Source organism: Rhamphochromis sp. 'chilingali' (genome assembly GCF_963969265.1).
Source record: "Rhamphochromis sp. 'chilingali' genome assembly, chromosome: 2".
NCBI lineage: Eukaryota > Metazoa > Chordata > Actinopteri > Cichliformes > Cichlidae > Rhamphochromis > Rhamphochromis sp. 'chilingali'.
The window spans coordinates 63,985,640-64,003,864 of record NC_137930.1 but is presented as its reverse complement, the minus strand read 5'-3'; the positions used below and the strand labels follow the sequence as shown (position 1 = coordinate 64,003,864).

Below are 18,225 nucleotides of genomic sequence, written 5' to 3'. Positions count from 1 at the left end.
ATAATGTTAGGCAACGATAGGAAAATGAAATATCGCGATAGAATGGGAGTAAAACGCGCATGCGCAGTGCCTTTGTTTTCATACGCACATGGCCGATTGTTGGTTTGTAAAAATGGTGCAACTTCCGTGATGTGGAACTGGTTTGGTGTTTGTCCTTCAGATACACAACAAAGCACATTTTTTTGCAGAACATGCAAGCGGCCGTTGTTATTGTCGTGTTTGTCGGACTAAGATGCTCTTAAATCTGGGAGTAATCTGGGTCCCAAACTCCGTATTCTTCAGGTCAAACAACACTGCAGCATCACTGAGAGTTGAAAACTGTCTAAATTCTTTGATCTTTAATAAAACGATCAGCATTGCTGCTTTACCAGGTGTAACTATAAAGTTTAACTTCCAGGCATCCATGAAAACAAAAGTTATTACATTTAACGGAGTTAGAAGTTAGCAGGAAGCTAGCGGAAGTTAGCTCGCTAGTTTCGCTAGTTACCTAAGCATGATATAGCATGTTCTGACTGAGAGATTTCTGAAAAAATTCAAACGTACAGCTCTGCTATCACTTCCAACATAAATGAAGACAGGAAACTAAACAGCAGTGACGTTTGTAGGGTTACTGAAGTTGGGCTAGCTGGTATATAATGATGTGCTACGTGATCGCTAGCAACACAGCTATGTTAGCATAACATAAACAGTGAAGCTGGAGGACGAACACTAACACTTTTCCACTTATAAAAGTTAACGTGAAGGTTCTTCATGGTTAGAGACAAATGCAATCGCATGGCAGGATGCTGTAAACGGACCAAACTTCAGTCAGGAGAACAACTGAGATAATCCGTCCACAATACGAGGTTAGTCATTAATATACTGCAACAACATGGGAATAGCTCAGCTGCCAGAGAATTCAACATTAATGAATCAATGGTACAGAAGTGGAGGAAGCAAGAAGAATGAGTTTAATAAAGTTTGATTTATCTGACTGCTTTGTTTCGCTTAATGTGCCTTATAATCCCGTGTACCTTATGGTCCGAAAAATGCGTACTGCACACTGCAGTTTAATGTTGCAAAGCACCTCTTTTTAACTTCAGTGGATATTATACATGGTTATGCTCAGGATATGTCAGCCCATTTCTACTGGAAATGCCTTTGGGTTAAACTTTCAGCAAGGAATTTGCATTTGCACTGTTACATTTTTATAAAGCTTTAATGTACATAAAAACCAGCTTCTTGTTTACGTGAAAATAAATGGAAGGTTGTCTTTTTGCGCTAGTAATGTTGTGGAGTTGTATTTTGTCTCGCATCAATTATATCATCGGTTATATCGTTATCGCAAATTTTCAAATATATATCGTGATAAATATTTTTGGCCATATCGCCCTGCTCTACCTGCTAACTCACTTGTAAGTTGTTTTCATTTCATTTTTTAAAATCTTTTTTAAAATCTTTGTTTATATCAAGATAAAGTTGAACGGAAATGTTTTTTAAGACTGGTGGTAATGCAACAAGTGCTGGCAACTGAGCTCAGAGCACCTGCAGTATGGTGACAGGCTAACGATAAACTGGGATACAAAATTTACCTACCCACTTTGTGGTGTTAATGGTCCACTTATGTTGATGGGAGCAGCTTCTGTGTAGGTTTAGTTGGATTGTTGCTATGTTAATATATTTTTATGTAAATAGATCAACTGAAGCTTTACAAATAATCGCTTAAATGATGTTTATACAGTACACTGAAGTTACTGGCAATGAGAAGAAATGTTATCATTGAACATTATCATTTCACAAAGCTCCACGATGCTCATTGACTGCATATAGAAGATGGACGTAGCTCTCAGGTCTCAAAAATGAAGCCAATGCTAATGTGAAGTAAACATTAATTCCTTTGATTGGCCAGTAGGGGGCACTTCTCTGGTTGCCAGAAGACAGTTGAAGCGTTATAGAAGTCCATAGGAAAATGACCCTCTGCTTCCTTGCACAGTCACCTTAATGAACACTTTCCTAACAACACTATGCACTCAGTAACTAGTTTCAAATCATGCTGAATATGCAATTATGTCATAGAACGATTTGGGAATTAGTCATAACCTCTAATCTATTGATTTATTTTCCTGAACAACAAATTTTTCCAACATTATTTTTGTCTACCAGAACATGATTTTTCATCTTTCCAGGTCTCAAAATACTGATTCATGTTTGTTAGCATCAACGTTATGTAACAATATTTCAAGGAAATTTGTAATGTGTATATATACATTTTTTTTGTCAGCATAGAAAATTAATGCTGAAAAACTTTTTGAGTGCAGCCCAAAGGAAGCGGCATTTAGTAGTGCAAACAAAATGAAGGGCATTTTTATGTCCTTCTTTTTCAGTGAGTTACTGCCAGAGCACCAACCACTCCACCCACCAAACGGGTAACAGAATTCAAGCTGTCAATTTATTCAAGGCCGCCCAACAATATAGGGCAATAGCAGTGACACCGCAGAAGTCAAGTGTAAGCACAAAAGTAGCCTATGTAGTGATTTCCTGTGAAATTTTAAATAAAAGTATAAATAACTGATTAACACTTTAACAACAGCAATAAGTGAAGTAACTTAAGCCTGTAACTTTTAAGGAGATGCTCAGTATTCACACATACTCAAATGGAACTTGAAAAATATTTTCAGCCTGCGATGTTGTAATCTTAGTTGAGCTTTTTCACCAGTTCTTTAAAGCTGTGCTTTTCCACTGCGTAACCATGTCAGCAATTTCCATGTTTGCTCTTCCTGTCAAAAGGAGTGCAACTAGCAAGTGCTTCAGCAATGCTCAGTTGAGTCATTTGTTTACTTTTGGGCCACACATTACCAGCTGCTCTCCTTGTAGCCTGGTTGCACATGACGGTGTGTTTTCGCCTCAGTTGGTGAAACAAGTATGTTTATTTTGTTTCCACCTTCAGCAGGAACAGATTTCTTGCATATTTCCATAGCGCTGTGTTTTGTTGGTGGTTGGTGAAGTAGTTCTCGTTTTGCTATAACGTCACTGGAGGTTGACATGCAGCTCTTGCTATCATACATGTCAGATGACAATGACTGGAATCATTAGGGACGGTATAGTATGGCATGACCATAGTGTCTATGTAGACTAAACATTTTTGATGGAGGTGCTGGCCATTGGTACACCTGACACGTTGACATATTTTCACACATCATTTGTATTATTTTTAAAATCTAAATATGTTACGTCAACACCGATCTGTAGTTGTCAGCCATTTTTTTTATTGGCCTACTGATGTATCTGCATTTTGTGCTGATTTACAATCTGCTTATTGTTTGGCTTGATAGATAATAATGAAAAGTACACATCACTTTTCCGCGTTATCTATTTCTTCAAATGTCTTTATCGACAGTCAAAACTCTAAAGGTCAATAAATGGAAAAGCAACAAAAATATTCATAAATTGCTGATGCAAATAATTGATTTTATAAATATATCACATATATTTCTACCAAGTATTCAAAGTATACCTGTATACAAAGACGTTTATCAGTTTATTTACTTTTTATCTGTTATTTATGTTTGCCTAGCTATTCTGATGTGAGGCGTTTTAAGATTGATTATTTGTATTTGGTATTTGATTCTTCCTCGTATTGATTTCATGTATCTCCTCCACTTCTCATATGTTGTTTGTACTTCTCTGTCGCATCCCTCACACACCATGTTGTATTATATTGGCTTCTTCCTTCTTTTGAAAAAATAAAAACTTTCCCACTTCACTTTTTAAAACAATTGTTCAGCTCTGTAAACTGTTTTTGTTTCCTCTTCATGTTTTACTTGGAATCACTGAGTGAAACCAAGTACTGAGTGGTCTCCTTTAGTCCATTCAGATTAATGCAAAAGTGCAATGCAATGCCCTTTAACAAACTTTTTTTTTTTTTAAACTTAACACCGTGCTTTGAAAAAGTTGGAACAGGTACATGCAGCACACTGTACTTTAACAGCTCTTTGTGTTTGTGAAATGAAGGATAGACAGCCAGAAACGGTACGCTACACTGCAGATGTTAAACAGTGCATCAGATACTTTCTCCTGACAGATACAACAATCACCACAATACCAGTGCTCACTGATAAGTATTCTTCTATAAACAATCACCAGTATATGTCGGCCAGTAATTTACCCCCAGTTTAGTCAATTTTAAATTGAGGAATTTTATTTTTTAAATTTAATTGAGTCTGCTACCATATTTGACACAAAGTTTTGCATCATCTTGCAATTTCTGACTATTTGATAAGTAAATGTCAATTATCTTTTTCTCCTTCTTCATCTTTCGGCTGCTCCCTTTAGGGGCCACCACAGTGGATCATCTCCCTCACATCAGCCTATCCCTACCATCCTCCTGTGTCACACCAACTCTCTGTATAGCCTTGTTCATTACATCTGTGAGTCCTTACATTTAAATTCCTCACTTTCGCCTCCAGACTCCTGCTTTTCCTTCTCTCTTTCAATCCAATAAGGCAGGAGAAAATAATCTCAAACTCACTCACATCATAGACTCTCGGGAGCAAATCCGCACGTGGATACTTTGTAATTACGACTTTTAATTAATTTAATTGAGAAAATGCATTCCTATTTCTTCTGAATATTCATAGAAGAAAGTTATTAAGACTGTCGGTCACACACTTTTAGAAAGACTGACAAATAACTCAATGTGTCATTGTATGAATGGGTCAATCTTCAGGTATCTCCAAGCATATCCCAAGAATCTGTGATAAGCCTAGAGCTACAATGCGTGTGCTATCTATTGATAAGCTGGTACAGGATTGTTAAGCCTCTGGCAGACCTCCCCATAACCTTTCTTTCTTTTTTTTTTTCATGACTGTCCATGCAGTTGATACCGGCGGCTCTGTCGTCTTCATTTGCTGAGGCTTATTGCTGTTATTGTGTCGCCATTCATGTTGTAGGGAGGTAATTGAGCCCCTTATTTCTTGCTAGATGCCTTTGGAGAATGAGACCTACCAGCCACAGCTGAAGCAGGGTAATTTAGTGTCACTGAAGCAATGTATTAAAAGGCAGATGATTGTGTTCAAGTGTTCACTATATTGCAGAGAGAGTGATGGATGTGTGATATCATCAGGGTAATAAACCATCTGCCTATCACTTGTAGACCATATTTGTCTCACTGCTTTGTAGGGGATTTACAATTAGCTGGAAAGCCTCACTACAATTTACTTGACTATTCAGGGAGTGCATAGTGAAAAAAAAAAAAACACAAACTAATTTTGAAGTTTAGGTTTATTAAAATGGTCTAAAGTGGAAACATAAATAAGTCATGACAACAATAAAATAAACAAATGTAAAAGTAGCTTTGAAAAGATTTTAGCTTAAAACAGCTGAATCCGTTTAGACTGAAGAATCGTTGGCCATTCATGCTCCGAGATAACACTAACCTGTGGGGGAGTGATCGTATCCAGCCCAAGGGGCAGGATAGGATCAGTAATAAGTTCTCCTGTGCACATGGATTTCAGATCACGCTTCAGTCATCTGTTGATATTGGATCAAATAAATCAACCTGAAAACGGATTTCTGCATCGCCACTTCCTACAGATGATGCAGCTTTGCTGGCTTCATTTGGCTCAGACATCTGCTGTGCTCTGGGGCTGTTTGTAAGTCGGGCGTATTGAAGTGTTTGAGATGATGCAGTTACTGATTTCCAAGTCTTCAAGCCTTTCGGTAAACACTGGATCGACTCCTTTGGGTTTTAAGAGAAGTACCTCCATGAGTGCTGTTAAGATGGAATCTTGTTTCTCCCAAGTTCCTAGTATTAATACTCAATATTTTTTCAATGCAGTTACAAATTGTGTGTGTGTGTGTGTGTGTGTGTGTTTTTTTTTTTTTTTTTTTTAATGGTCTATTAGTGTTTTCTTCTGATAATTGATTCATTTTTTTGCTATCACACAGTTACAAGCTATACACACTGTTAATGGCAATATTGTGTGTGTGGTGTTAAGTGGGGGTTCCTCAGATTGTTTCAAGTAATTCTAAATGCACTACTGAGCTGTTGGTAATGAAACCGGCACGAGTCCCTGCTGCTAGCACCACAACCACTGTTCAGTCATATTCTCAGCCTTTTTTTTTTTTTTTTTTTTAATCCTTTTCTTCTGCAAGAGAGCAGCTGAAGCCAGTATCTTATTACATTGGGGGGGGCATAGTAAACTGAGATGACTGAGAAAGCCCAAATTTTCCCTTTTCATGATTATAGTGGTCTAATGATGGCCCAACAGAATATAAAATGTTAATCTAACATTTACACATACAGCTGTTTTGTTTTTATTAAAGCTGGTATATGTGTGACGGGTGGTTTTGGTTAATGTTTCATGATGACAACAAGTGTCATTTGGTCATGATGGTGTCCTGTCAGAAAGTGTATGCTAATGCACTACATGTAATAAAACATTACTAAAGTGGAAAGGAAGTTATAGAGTGTGTCAACTGTTCTTTTAATATCCTATTGTTAACAGGAAAAAAAAATAGTTTCCAATTTATTTCATGTTGAGTTTAGACTGTGGAAAAAGTTTTTTCACTCAAGCGTCAGGTCAGCTATACTTTGAGTTTCTTTCCCTTTCTATCCTTGTCTCTTTATCTTAGGTCCTCTATCACCCCTCCACCCAAAAACGCCATCCTTCTTTTTTATTCTCTTCTCCTCTCTCTCAGTGTATAGGGAGTGGTGTTTGGGCAGTCATGTGACTTTTTGTCTGAACACAATTGCCGGTGTTTGCCATTGGCCATTTTTCTTTGAAAGAGCGTTGGTTTCCCGGGTAACGGGGAATGGCGGCACCACTTCGCTTTTCTCTCCAGCTGCCCCCTCCCGTCTGCGTTGTTCTGACCTGGTCTCTCTCTCTCTTTCTCTCTGTCGCCGTCTCTTCGTCAGGCTGTGGATCAGGTAGCCTGTGAGCACGACACACACATACAGTGAGAGGGTTGTCTCGCTCTTCCTCCTCTCCTTCTTCTCCTTTTTCATCAGGCTGGCAGTTGCAGAGTCCATTAGACTGCAGGAGGTGAGTGAAACAAATGACCTTATTTGTTTAGATTTAGGTGCTTTTTTTTTTTTTTGTTGCGTTGCACTGTTTCTTTTCTAGCTGAGCACATGGTTGAACTTGTTTAAAATACTAAGTACTAAACTATCCACCTACTAAGTAAATAGAGCATCCAGTACAAATTAGTCAGTGATTAAACAATCATTACTAATTGGAACAGTAATCTTAAAGTTAAAAAATAAATTGGCCTTATTTTAGAGATACTCTAACTCTAATGTCCATGTTAGCAATAGAGTGGGAGCACTATTTGATGCTTGTTAAAAAATATTTTTTTAACTCTAACCGTTTGATCTACTGGGATTCCTGCTAACTTGTATGTGTCTAGCACAAAGTTTTATCCATGTTTTATTTTGAAATTTAAAGATATGGCATCACGCACTCATTTTACACATTCCAAAAAGGAAGGAAATCAAAGTCCATCAAGAGGCAAGTTCACTTCTTAAGCATCTTGCTGATGTCTCTGGGTAGTAGAGCTGGGCGATATAAGATTTTTTCATATCACGATATGTTTTTTTCATTTCAGGCGATAACGATATCTATCACGATATAAGCCAAATAACTATATTTGTAAGATTTAAATGTGCCGTTGCTCACAAGTAAAATGTGAAATAATCAGCAGCTTGTTTTTATTTAAATATTTATTTCCCATAATAAGTTCAACAGGGTAGATGTACTTAAGGAACATGAGACTTTTTCAGATAAATAAAGGCAAATATTGCAAACTACACAAAAGGCAGCCGCTAAAGCGTTTAAGTTTCAAAATAGAACAAACAAAACATTGTCAATTCCACTTAGAAACAAAATATTAATTCTAAAAATAAATCTTAGTTTGTTTTACAGAAGAACAGACAAAACTGACTAACTTTTGTCAATATCAAATAAACTGAGAACTAAAAGGAAATTCTCAATCTCTCCTTGTTGTATAGCTGAGCTTTTCAAACAGTTTTAACAGTTACTTTAGTCTGACAAAAGCCGAATGACGAATTGGCGCTTCCAGTCAGAGACTGAGGCTACGTCCACACGTACACGGGTATTTTTGAAAACGGAGATTTTCCGTTTTCGTTTTAAAAAATAATCCCGTCCACACATAAAGGCAGAAATGAAGGAAAACGCTGCTATGAACATGCCAAAGCAGCAGATGGAGCTAGATTCCTAACCGTGCAGAAATGTTGGCCAATCAGAAGTCTAGAGTCCTCGGTGGGAAAAAGTAAACAAAGCTGGGGCATAGAAGCAGAACCGAGTCGTATGTGTGGAGGGACAGTAACTGTGTGTATATGTGAGCATTTAAACACTGCAGAGAGTAGAATTAACAGTATTGTAGAAATTCATTTCACCGAAACAATAACGTGGCGCACAGTGTGACGTCAAAAAATGCGCACACCTTTGACGCTGCGTTTTCTCCGTTTTTCTAGTCCACACGTAAATGCAAAATCGGAGTTTTTACAAATCTCCGTTTTCAGTGACCAAAAACGGCGTTTACGTGTGGACGAAAGGTGCAAACGCATAGAAAATCTGTGTTTTCAAAAATACCCGGGTACGTGTGGACATAGCGCATGCACCAGTTTATTGTATTTCCAGACTTGCTTTCGGCACAATTTACAGTGCACGCTACTCTGTTTTTTGTCAGACTTGAAATAGCCGAAATACCTTCACACTACGGAACTTCTATGGCTCTTCCATCTGGCATTGGAACCATCATCTGTTTTCCCTTCGGTCACGCTCGGTTGATTTTTCTAGTCGGCACACTCATTTCCTCCATTACCTGGGCGGTACGTGGCTGGCTGCTTCCCAAACAAACACACGTGCAGCTTGGCACTTGTGCTGTAAGTAACAAGTCACGTGACGTGACGCTGCGGCTGTGATTGGTTCGGCTCTGCGCTACGTAATTTGGATTGGCTTTCTTTTTTTTGTTTTTTTGTTTTAAGAGGACAAGAGCGGCGAGGTCTATCGCGATAGTTTAATTTTTCTATCGAGAAAAAGTTATATCGCGATACATATCGTTACCGTTCTATCGCCCAGCTCTACTGGGTAGTTATGTGAGGAGTAACTTTTTAAATCCCCGTCCAACTGAATGAAAGAAGTGATGCTTGTTTTCGGAACAGAATGATAATTCATTAATGGTCTAATTCAGAGCGCTGATACGATTACATTTCTGCCCATCCAGTGAGAGTACTGAAGAAATACTCTATTGATTCATGTTATTCATGGAAGTCAAACACACAAAAATAGAGAAGTGTGCTTGCTACAGTGAAGTTGAAACTGTTCTTCCTCTCTGCTACTTGCATCCATCACTGCAAAAACATGATTGGCTAACATAGTTCCTGTTTGGACTGTTGATTTGATCTTTCGAGATATGGATGGGGAAAAACACGGTCTTTGACAGAGGTCTATAACTTTGTGTTTAGGATTTTGTAATTAAGCCGGCTGTCTATTAAGTTGTCTCTGAGGGAAAACTGGCTGGTTCACATATGGGCTGATAGTAACTAGTGCAAACAGGTAATTTAATTAAGTATCAGTATTAACCATAAGAGCCCAAAGCTATTTTGTGGGTAATTTCTAATAAATACCTTTTAAATAAATCTCTTGGGGAAAAGCTAGCTAGTCATACATGCTGTACTTTAATTATTTTTTGGAGCCTTCTGACTTTAGTAGATGGTGCAGTAGTGGAGAGTAGAAAAGGCCTTGCAGCGTATGGTTGCCTGCTCACCCTGTGAGCTAAACTGGCGCCCATGTTTTCATAAATCTTTAAGGTGTCTGGGTTATTCATTATATTGTTTTTATTTTTCATACAACGTGTCTGCTTCATGTTTGGGACATCGCAGAGGTTTTCTATATATTTAGAATTTGATTACTAAAAACTATTTTGCACAGAGAAAAAAAAAATTGTATAATCTGCTCTTAGAAATAAATACACGGGTAAAGCTGTTATTTGGAAAAACGTTTAATCTTTAATCTTCAAAATATGATTTCTGTGCCAGGTTAGATGAACATCATCATAGAGAGCAGCTCTGTCTTGTTATATATATTTCCCCACTCATCCGTGCTGGCAGTCTTTATCCTTCAAGCTTGGGTCCTCTACAAGAGGTCTGGGAGCTAGAGGTTCCAACGACTGCACTCTGCTGGAGTAGGATCTCGGATGTCGTTCCTGGGATCTGCTGGAGCCGCTCACACAGTTTGGGGTTACTGCCTTGAATTCTTCATGTAACCCCTTCCGCTGGAATTACCTGTATAGTAGCGTCCCAACAGCTCCTTTGTCTACTTCTGCCTTCTTGTTCTCCAGCCTTACACAGCTGTAGGTTTTTGTGTGTGTGTGTGTGTGTGTTTGTGTATTTTGTATGTATTTAACTTGTATTTTACTACTTTGCATTTTCACTGTAAACCTGCATAGGTTTTTATCTTTTCATCTTCTGTCTTATGCACATTTAAGGCTACGTCCGCACGTACATGGGTATTTTTGAAAATGGAGATTTTCCGTTTTTGTTTAAAAAAAATAATCCCGTCCTCACGTAAGCGCAAAAATAAAGGAAAATGCTGCTAGGAATATGCCAAAGCAACAGGTGGCGATATATTCCTAACCGTGTAGAAATGTTGGCCAATCAGAAGTCTAGAAGCCTCGGTGGGAAATAGTAAACAAAGATAGGACATAGAAGCAGAACCGAGTCCTACGTGTGGAGGGACAGTAACTGTGTGTGTATGTGTAAGCATTTAAACACTGCAGAGAGTACAATTAACAGTATTGTAGAAATTCATTTCACCGAAACAATAACGTGGCGCACAGTGTGACGTCAAAAATGGCACACACCTTTGACGCTGCGTTTTCTCAGTTTTCCTCGTCCACATGTACATGCAAAAACTGAGTTTACAAAAATATCCACCCTGGCAGGCGTTTTTAAAAATCTCAGTTTTCAGTGACGCCGTTTATGTGTGGATGAAAGGTGCAAATGCATAGAAAAAGCTCAGTTTTCAAAAATACCCGGGTACGTGTGGATGTAGCCTAAGTACAATGAATTTTGCTATATAAGTAAGTACAACTGCCATAGTGCTTTCAGGCTCAAAGCATGGTAGTAGGTCCTTGGTTATGATGAAGCAGAGAACTAAAACAGTCATGGCTGGCATGGGTTTTTAAATGTCTCACAGGATATACTGTGCCCTAAACTGTGTGGAGATTATATGAACATTATCGGCCTAACTTATTTCTATGTTGTAATGAGAGCTGAACAATAACCTCGGTTATTCTTGAATTTCCATGAAAGATTCAACAGCTGTCTGTGATCTGTGCTCCACTCATCGTGGCACGGACACAATAAGGCCTGTGTTTGGGAATGAGGCCAATTTGAGAGGATTTTAAACATTGGTTGCTGTCCTGAAGTGGTTCCCCTTGAGCTTCATTTCTTAGGCTCTACCAACCAGGTGGTTGCTTCTGTGTTTGGTTACTGTGGTAACACTGCAAAGTGGCTCCCTGCCCCTGCCTCAGGTGTACTTTATCTTATGACCCGAAGGACACTTTGCACATACAAATACACATACACTTGCACTCCCATATACAAACACACACTAGGACCTTGATTGCTGACACGGGGAAATATGAAAGACGACTTTGTCCATTCTAGAAGTGACGGTGTAGTGGGAACAATGTTGTTATATATGTTGGTTTCTTAGGTTTATCAGTGTTAATTCTAAGAAAAGGAGCCTTTGCAGATATATTTTCTTCACTCCTGACTTTAAAATCTCTTAAAACTAATGAAGATTTGAGTCTCATCTGCGTTCATGTTTTGTATAAAGCCATTTATCTGTGCTTTTTTTTTTTCTTTTTTTCTTTCTTTTTTTGCCAGCTTACATTGGGGCCAAATTTAGGGCTTAAAGCATTTCAAGCCTGTTGTTACTGACTGAGGTTTAACTCTGCACAGTCAGTTCATGAAGATTTTAATTTAATGTTTTTTTGTTTTTTTTTTAAGTATATCCGTTTCTTGTCTGCATTAATCGTTTGTAGACTCAGTAAGCGGGAAACAGGGCTGGAGTGGGTGTCATTGATCCGCAGTCTGGTATTGCATTGCTGATGCAACCAAGAGGAAACTGGTGCCGAGGCCTTGTTGTTGCCTCTGACTGGCTGCCATGATGTCACCACTGCTGACCCGACAATCCTGACATTCCTGCTGATAGAGGTTTTATGCAGACGTGGAGGGCAATATGTGAGAGAGATGCACAGACTTGCACACATACGGCCTTTGTCTAAGCACTGATTAGTAATCTGGCATATACACCAACACACACGTCATTAATTCAGTCTCACGCATATGCCCACTCCAGCACACTCAAATGCTCTACAAGCCGAATAAAGACGGTGATGGCGAGTCTCATCAGCTTTGTTAAAATTCAACAGATCTTTAAGTGTCTCTGCTTGAATTTTCGGTGAATCAGTTTTGCATTCATTCTGTCCTTCAAACTAAAATGTCTATCGTTAAAATGGTATGATTAGAGATTCATTTTGCATTAGTGTTATCACTTCTTTGTCTCTCTATGCGCCTCAGTTTTTTGGGGGTGTTTGAGTATTTGCTTATAATGCTTATTTTTATTTTACTACAAAAGACTTTCTATAGTACAGCTACAGCTTTCCTTTGATTCAGCCAAGCCACAGAAGGAAAGAGATGACAGGCCTGCTGCGGTGAAAGCTTTTAAACGCTGCTGTTCCCGCAGGTGCTTGGATAGTCCTTTCACAGCAAAGGCCAGTATTGTAAACAATGTTAAGAATAAGTGGTTAGAAAATGGAGTGTGACATCTGAGACCATATGGAGGACAAATGGAAAAGGATTTGGACTCAACAAACAGTTGTAAGAAATAATGTAAATCAACAAACTGAAGACTGGAGACAAAGGTGTAGACGAACAGGCTGGGTGTCTGTGAGTGTTCAGTGTGGCTTCTGCCTCACACTGTGTGAGGTTTACAAAGCTTTTGTTCACATTTGACCCGACCCCTAACCTGCACCCATCTGATAACTCCCCTCTCTGTAACCTGGATTTCCTGTCCATCCACTTCTTCACTTTGTTGGGCTTGCTCGACACACTTGGCGTGATAAAGCTACCTCTGGCTCTACCTCTTTGTTATTGAGTGAAACATACTAACAAAGGACATAATTTGCATGCATGATAAATCACAACATATGTTAATGCTTTACTCAGCATATTGAAAAATGTTGAAAAAAAAAATCACAGTAACTTTGTATTATGAGTGAGGTTTTGTGATAATTTTGTATCACAATCTAGTGATTACTACCTGTAGAAGACAACACCTTAATCTTGCACTAATTTCTCTTTCTTTGTATTCTCGCTCTGTAATCGCACATTAGCTAGGATTGTAATTCATGGGTTTGGTCCTCCCTTTTTCTAAAGAAGTCTTTGGGTTAGTCAGGCCCTGAGGCTGAGACAAACAGGCCCTCACAGGATTGTCTTGATCATTACAAGTATTTTTCAACCTCCTAGGACCTGGCGTCCACATATGTGGACATCACATTTTGGGTTATTTAGACTAAAATACTCAATTTTGCTCTACAAGGGCCTGATATCCACTTACGAGGACATTATACTGCTACTGTTCTATCAAAATTTTAAACGAATATCCTCATATGTGGCTCTTATTTTTCTTAAAAACAAAAATAAGGTTAAAAAAAAAAAATCTGGTAATTCTTTGTTTTTACATTCATTGGGCCCCAATATGCCCAAATATCAAAGAGAAATTAAAAATGCATGTCTTGGAAGAGTTTGGGTCTTAGGAGGTTAATAATGCCTTTATTGAACTTTTAAAGGGCGTAACAAATAAACAGCAAAAAGAACAATAAAATGTTTCTATATTATTCATATCCTTGCAGCTAAATAAAAAGAAATAATAATTCACTGTCACAAAACCAAGTAGCTCGGAATGTTAAAATATGACACAAAAATGAGCTCCCTTAAACCGAAAAAAGAAAAATGTGAAACAATAGTAACAAATAGCAACAAGAATATGTCTGGTGTGTTTTTATTATAGTGATTTAATGTGGCAAGAGTCACATGTTCTCATGAGGCAACTAAAGTGTGTTAATCTGAGGTGTTTATTCACAATTCCCTTTCAGCACAAGCTGATATCAAGTCACCTGCTGAGGTTGCAGTTTCCATATCTTCACCCCATGCTTTTGCATATAATATGATGCATTCGTATTCATAAACGGACTATAAAATTCAGATGAAGCCCTTTATAATCACTTTATAATGACTTGTTGATTTTTGTCTTTTTTCCCCTCCTATCACTTCCTTTTCTTGTATGGGAGAGAGAAAGGAAAAATTGGAAACAGCTGCTACATCTGGTACAAACAGTCTATCCAACTTTGTGTGTCACAGCTCTCTCTCCCTGTAGCATTGAGGCTGGTTGTAGTATCCATTTACTGATAGGAACAGCATGGGGCAACACAGTGTGACACTAATGGCACAGCTTTTTCTCCAGAGACAGTGTCTTACCAGAAAGCGTGATTTTTAAGCAGTCGAGATATTTTGAAGTACTAGTTTGCTGCTTCCAACACGAAGACACTGAAGATAAACACACTGCAGCGTGTGATCGCTGTCCAAAAATGTATTTCATCTCTCAAAATAGCTTTTCATTCAGCTGCTCAAAATGCAACGTGATGCAATGTGTGACGCAGCAATGTTTTTGAATGGTGGTAACTTTGTCCTGAGCCAGTCTAGACTGGTTCTGAATAAAGAAGCAGAAAAAGAGATGATGGAGAAAGTGCCAGAGTGTAGCCAAAGTCCTGACAACTTGGAAGCTGTGAAAGCCAACTGAGAATCTCTTTTGCTTCATTGAAGCGGTCTTAAAAAGAGTGATCAGAGAGCGAGGTGGCTTTCTGTATATTTTTCTGTCTTTTCTATCCTGTTTAGAAGAATTCAAAGTTTGTTTACCTGGAGTGTATCAGCTGATCCAGTTGACCGTGTCTTGCTGTCATTTTCCTTTTGTGCTCACTTGTCATCCCTTTGTGTTCAGATTCACCTTGGCGGCAGATTGTCGAATCACCCGTTGTTATTTGTCAGGCGATAATGCGGTGACATGTATTTGCTTTCAAACCACAAATCATCTTGTGATCCAAGTTTCTAGGAAGAAAACAAAAGTCTTTGTCTGTTCTTGATGTGGGATGTGCTATATTTACATCTCAACAGGGCAATTACCTTCACTGGCAAAACCATGTTGTCTGTCATAATGATACACAAGACATAGCTGCAATATGGGAGCACCAACATTGGCCTGACCATAATGAGACAGCAACCCTATACTTAGCCATGTTTGGGAAAAACAGAGCATTACTACCTTGTGTTGCTTGAGAATGAAAACTGATGTCAACAAAAGTTCAGGATTTATTTTTATTTTTTTTAAAGCTTGTTTGGCGTTCTGAAAATAGAAGTGTATCATTCCATTCGTTGTCCAGGTTTTAGTCTTAGCCAACCCGTTGACTACTTGTTGGAGAGTGCTTTTAGTGAAGGGTTGAATTAACTGAGGGAAGAAAATGGTGGTGGTTTCAACAGGGGAGATGGAAATGGATGAGCCTTAGGAGCAACTTCATGCTATTCATTGTTGTTGAATAATAGCCAACAAAGACAGTGTCAGCATGCATTCCCCTCTCTTTGCTCCCAAGTTGAACTGCTGCCAGACACAGCCAGTCTATTTTTCACTCTCAGAGCCATCTTCTTGCCTCTCCTGAGTCGAGTTATGGATGGGTCATCTTTAGACAGACTTACAACCACTTGGTCGTTGAAGTATTGCCTTAGTTTATAGCTGGTGTTTCGAAACCGCTGTGTGACATTTTTACTTTTTTTTTTTTTTTTGAATGCAGATAAATGATAAAGAACTACTTGAAAGACTTGCCTCGAAAAGTGCAGGTTTTAAAGCTGTTTTGGCCTCATCTTTGTTTTCTTTAGCGTCTTTGCTGAATGCAGAGGCGGAGCTGGAAATTGAGAAGGGGAGGGGGTTGCAGGAATGTTTGAGTCACAGGAAAAAAGGGATGATATGTAGAGCTTGACAAGGGGGTGTGGGGTGGGGCACAGCAGTGGGAGGTACCCTGAGGAATGCCTGGAAGGTGTCAGCAAAGTCTGGGAGGCTTTGGACTGATTATCCTTTACATCACAATGCCCTCTGTCTTAAATTAAGTGGATGTGACCCACATCCACTTAATTTAAGATCATCTGCTCGTCCGTCCACAGACCCTGTGGACGGACGAGCAGATGATCCATTTACAAGTAATAGCCCATCAGGACCCAACAAGTGTGGTTACTTTTTTAACTGTGGCCTTTTGCACCTAAGCACCACCTCAGGAGGTTGTTCCCCTATTTTATTCAAGAGGGGTTTAAATTTTGTCAGACATCATAGCTCTTAGATGTGTCAAAAGCTTTGCTGTATAGACAGAACAGTGAAACACTTTACACTGATGGGAACTGACCCTCCGTGAGCCTCTGAGTCAGCCTGGCTAAAAGCTACAGAATTCTTCGCAGGGATCTTTTGTTTTTTGCATGATTTAATTCATCAAATTAATGCAATTAATCCCCAACATCTATTTTTGGAACATCTGCTTTATACAATGTGCACGCTGGTTATTAGGCACTGTGACTGCGTGTCCTCATTAGTTTGGTTGGAATACAGTTTGTTGTCAGATGGAGGCAAAGTAAAGAAAAGGATGACAAAGGTTTTGTTGATCGTCTGCTGCTGCATCTTTGCATCAGAGTTCCAAAACTACAAAGGATTAAAGTAGAGGGGAAGTAAAAAAATTGCTCTGATATTTTGTGACACTAAAGGAAAATTGTGAAATTGGCCTTTTTATTCCCTTGGACTTGGTTAGTTTTTACTTAATTAATGCCACAAAACACATTGATTATAAATTAACTAAAAAGAGGTGTAACTAAATAAGAACTGATGTATTAATTGAGAATGCTAAATGTCACTTATATGTCAGTATTGGTGTATATATATTTGCACCACTTTATAGTTTAAAGAACTTCTGGTAACAGCAGGTGTTCCTGTAAGATATGCTGCTGAGTATTTGGTCTCAGTCTTATTAATACAAGCAAATTTTTGGGATTCTCATCAGAAATATTTGCGTATGTTTTCTGTTCATGTAAAAGAGTGTATCAACTGCTACATTAAAAAAAAAAAAAAATTATCTGGTTAACATGCAAATCTGTAATCTTGAGATTACATGTTGCCTCTAGGTGAAAAGTTGGAGGAAAATATATGACATGCCACCTGGAGCTGTAAAATGTCCATGGGTACAAATTGGTGGCGCGATCGATTGGTATCAGAAAAGCCTCAGGGCGATATGTAGATTCATTGAAATTCTTCTTTTTATGCATTTTGAAAATGTATTATTATGAAAAGTCAAAGGAAAAGATATAACATGTGCTTTTGAGCTGAACCTGTGTCTCAAATTTATAATGAGGTTGTCAGTAGTTCACATAAGAAAACTACCACTGTGGTTAAATGGTATGCAGGTGTATGTGTTAGACATGAACTTATTACTTCCGCGGCTGCACTTTGTTTTTCATGTGCGAGGCACAGTGGAGGGGTGCCAGACAGAGAGCGGGGATTGCTTCATACTGAAAAGAGCCATAAAAGTTTTATTTTATTTTTTTCAAAACCCATGAACGTGTTCATTTTAAGCCGTGACAGTCTGAAGGGTGTTGTTTTATGTTGCTATAAAAACTGGTAACAATCAGTTTTTAATGTGTGCTTTATTTAGCATCATATAGGCTGTTATAGTCTCGGTGCTAATATATTAGCTGTTTTGCTTCATTATCTGGGCCTCAGTTAGTCCTCCTTTTAAACTCGAGATGTTTGCTTGCTTTTACATAACGTCTAAGTGGCCATTTTCTAGTTTCTTCTGTAGGGAAGATAGTGAGGGAGAAATAAGACACTAAAAAAATAGTTTACGGTTAAGATTGAGGGAGACGTACGGATAAAGATGAGGATAATGTCAAGAGAGTGGGGTATGGCTCATGCTGGGGGCTCCCACACATTCTGCCTAGCCCATTGGTCATGCATGTCTCAGCTCTGTGTGTGTTTGTGAGAGAAGGTTATGGAGGTAGGAGCACAACTCAAGATTGTTACATTATTTTAAAATGTTAAATAGTTTCTATCCTACTTTTGTAAAGTAATG

The 18,225-nt window shown here is 38.6% G+C and overlaps 1 protein-coding gene across 1 annotated transcript in view; it reads left to right on the top strand.

Moving 5' to 3' along the window:
• Window positions 1-6,881: 6,881 nt before the first annotated feature.
• Window positions 6,882-18,225, top strand: part of rassf7a (Ras association domain family member 7a) — a 33,513-nt gene continuing 22,169 nt past the window's right edge. Inside the window, exon 1 of the mRNA XM_080868973.1 lies at window positions 6,882-7,022. The gene's annotated coding sequence lies outside the window, so the exon portion shown is untranslated. The remainder of the gene's footprint in view (window positions 7,023-18,225) is intronic.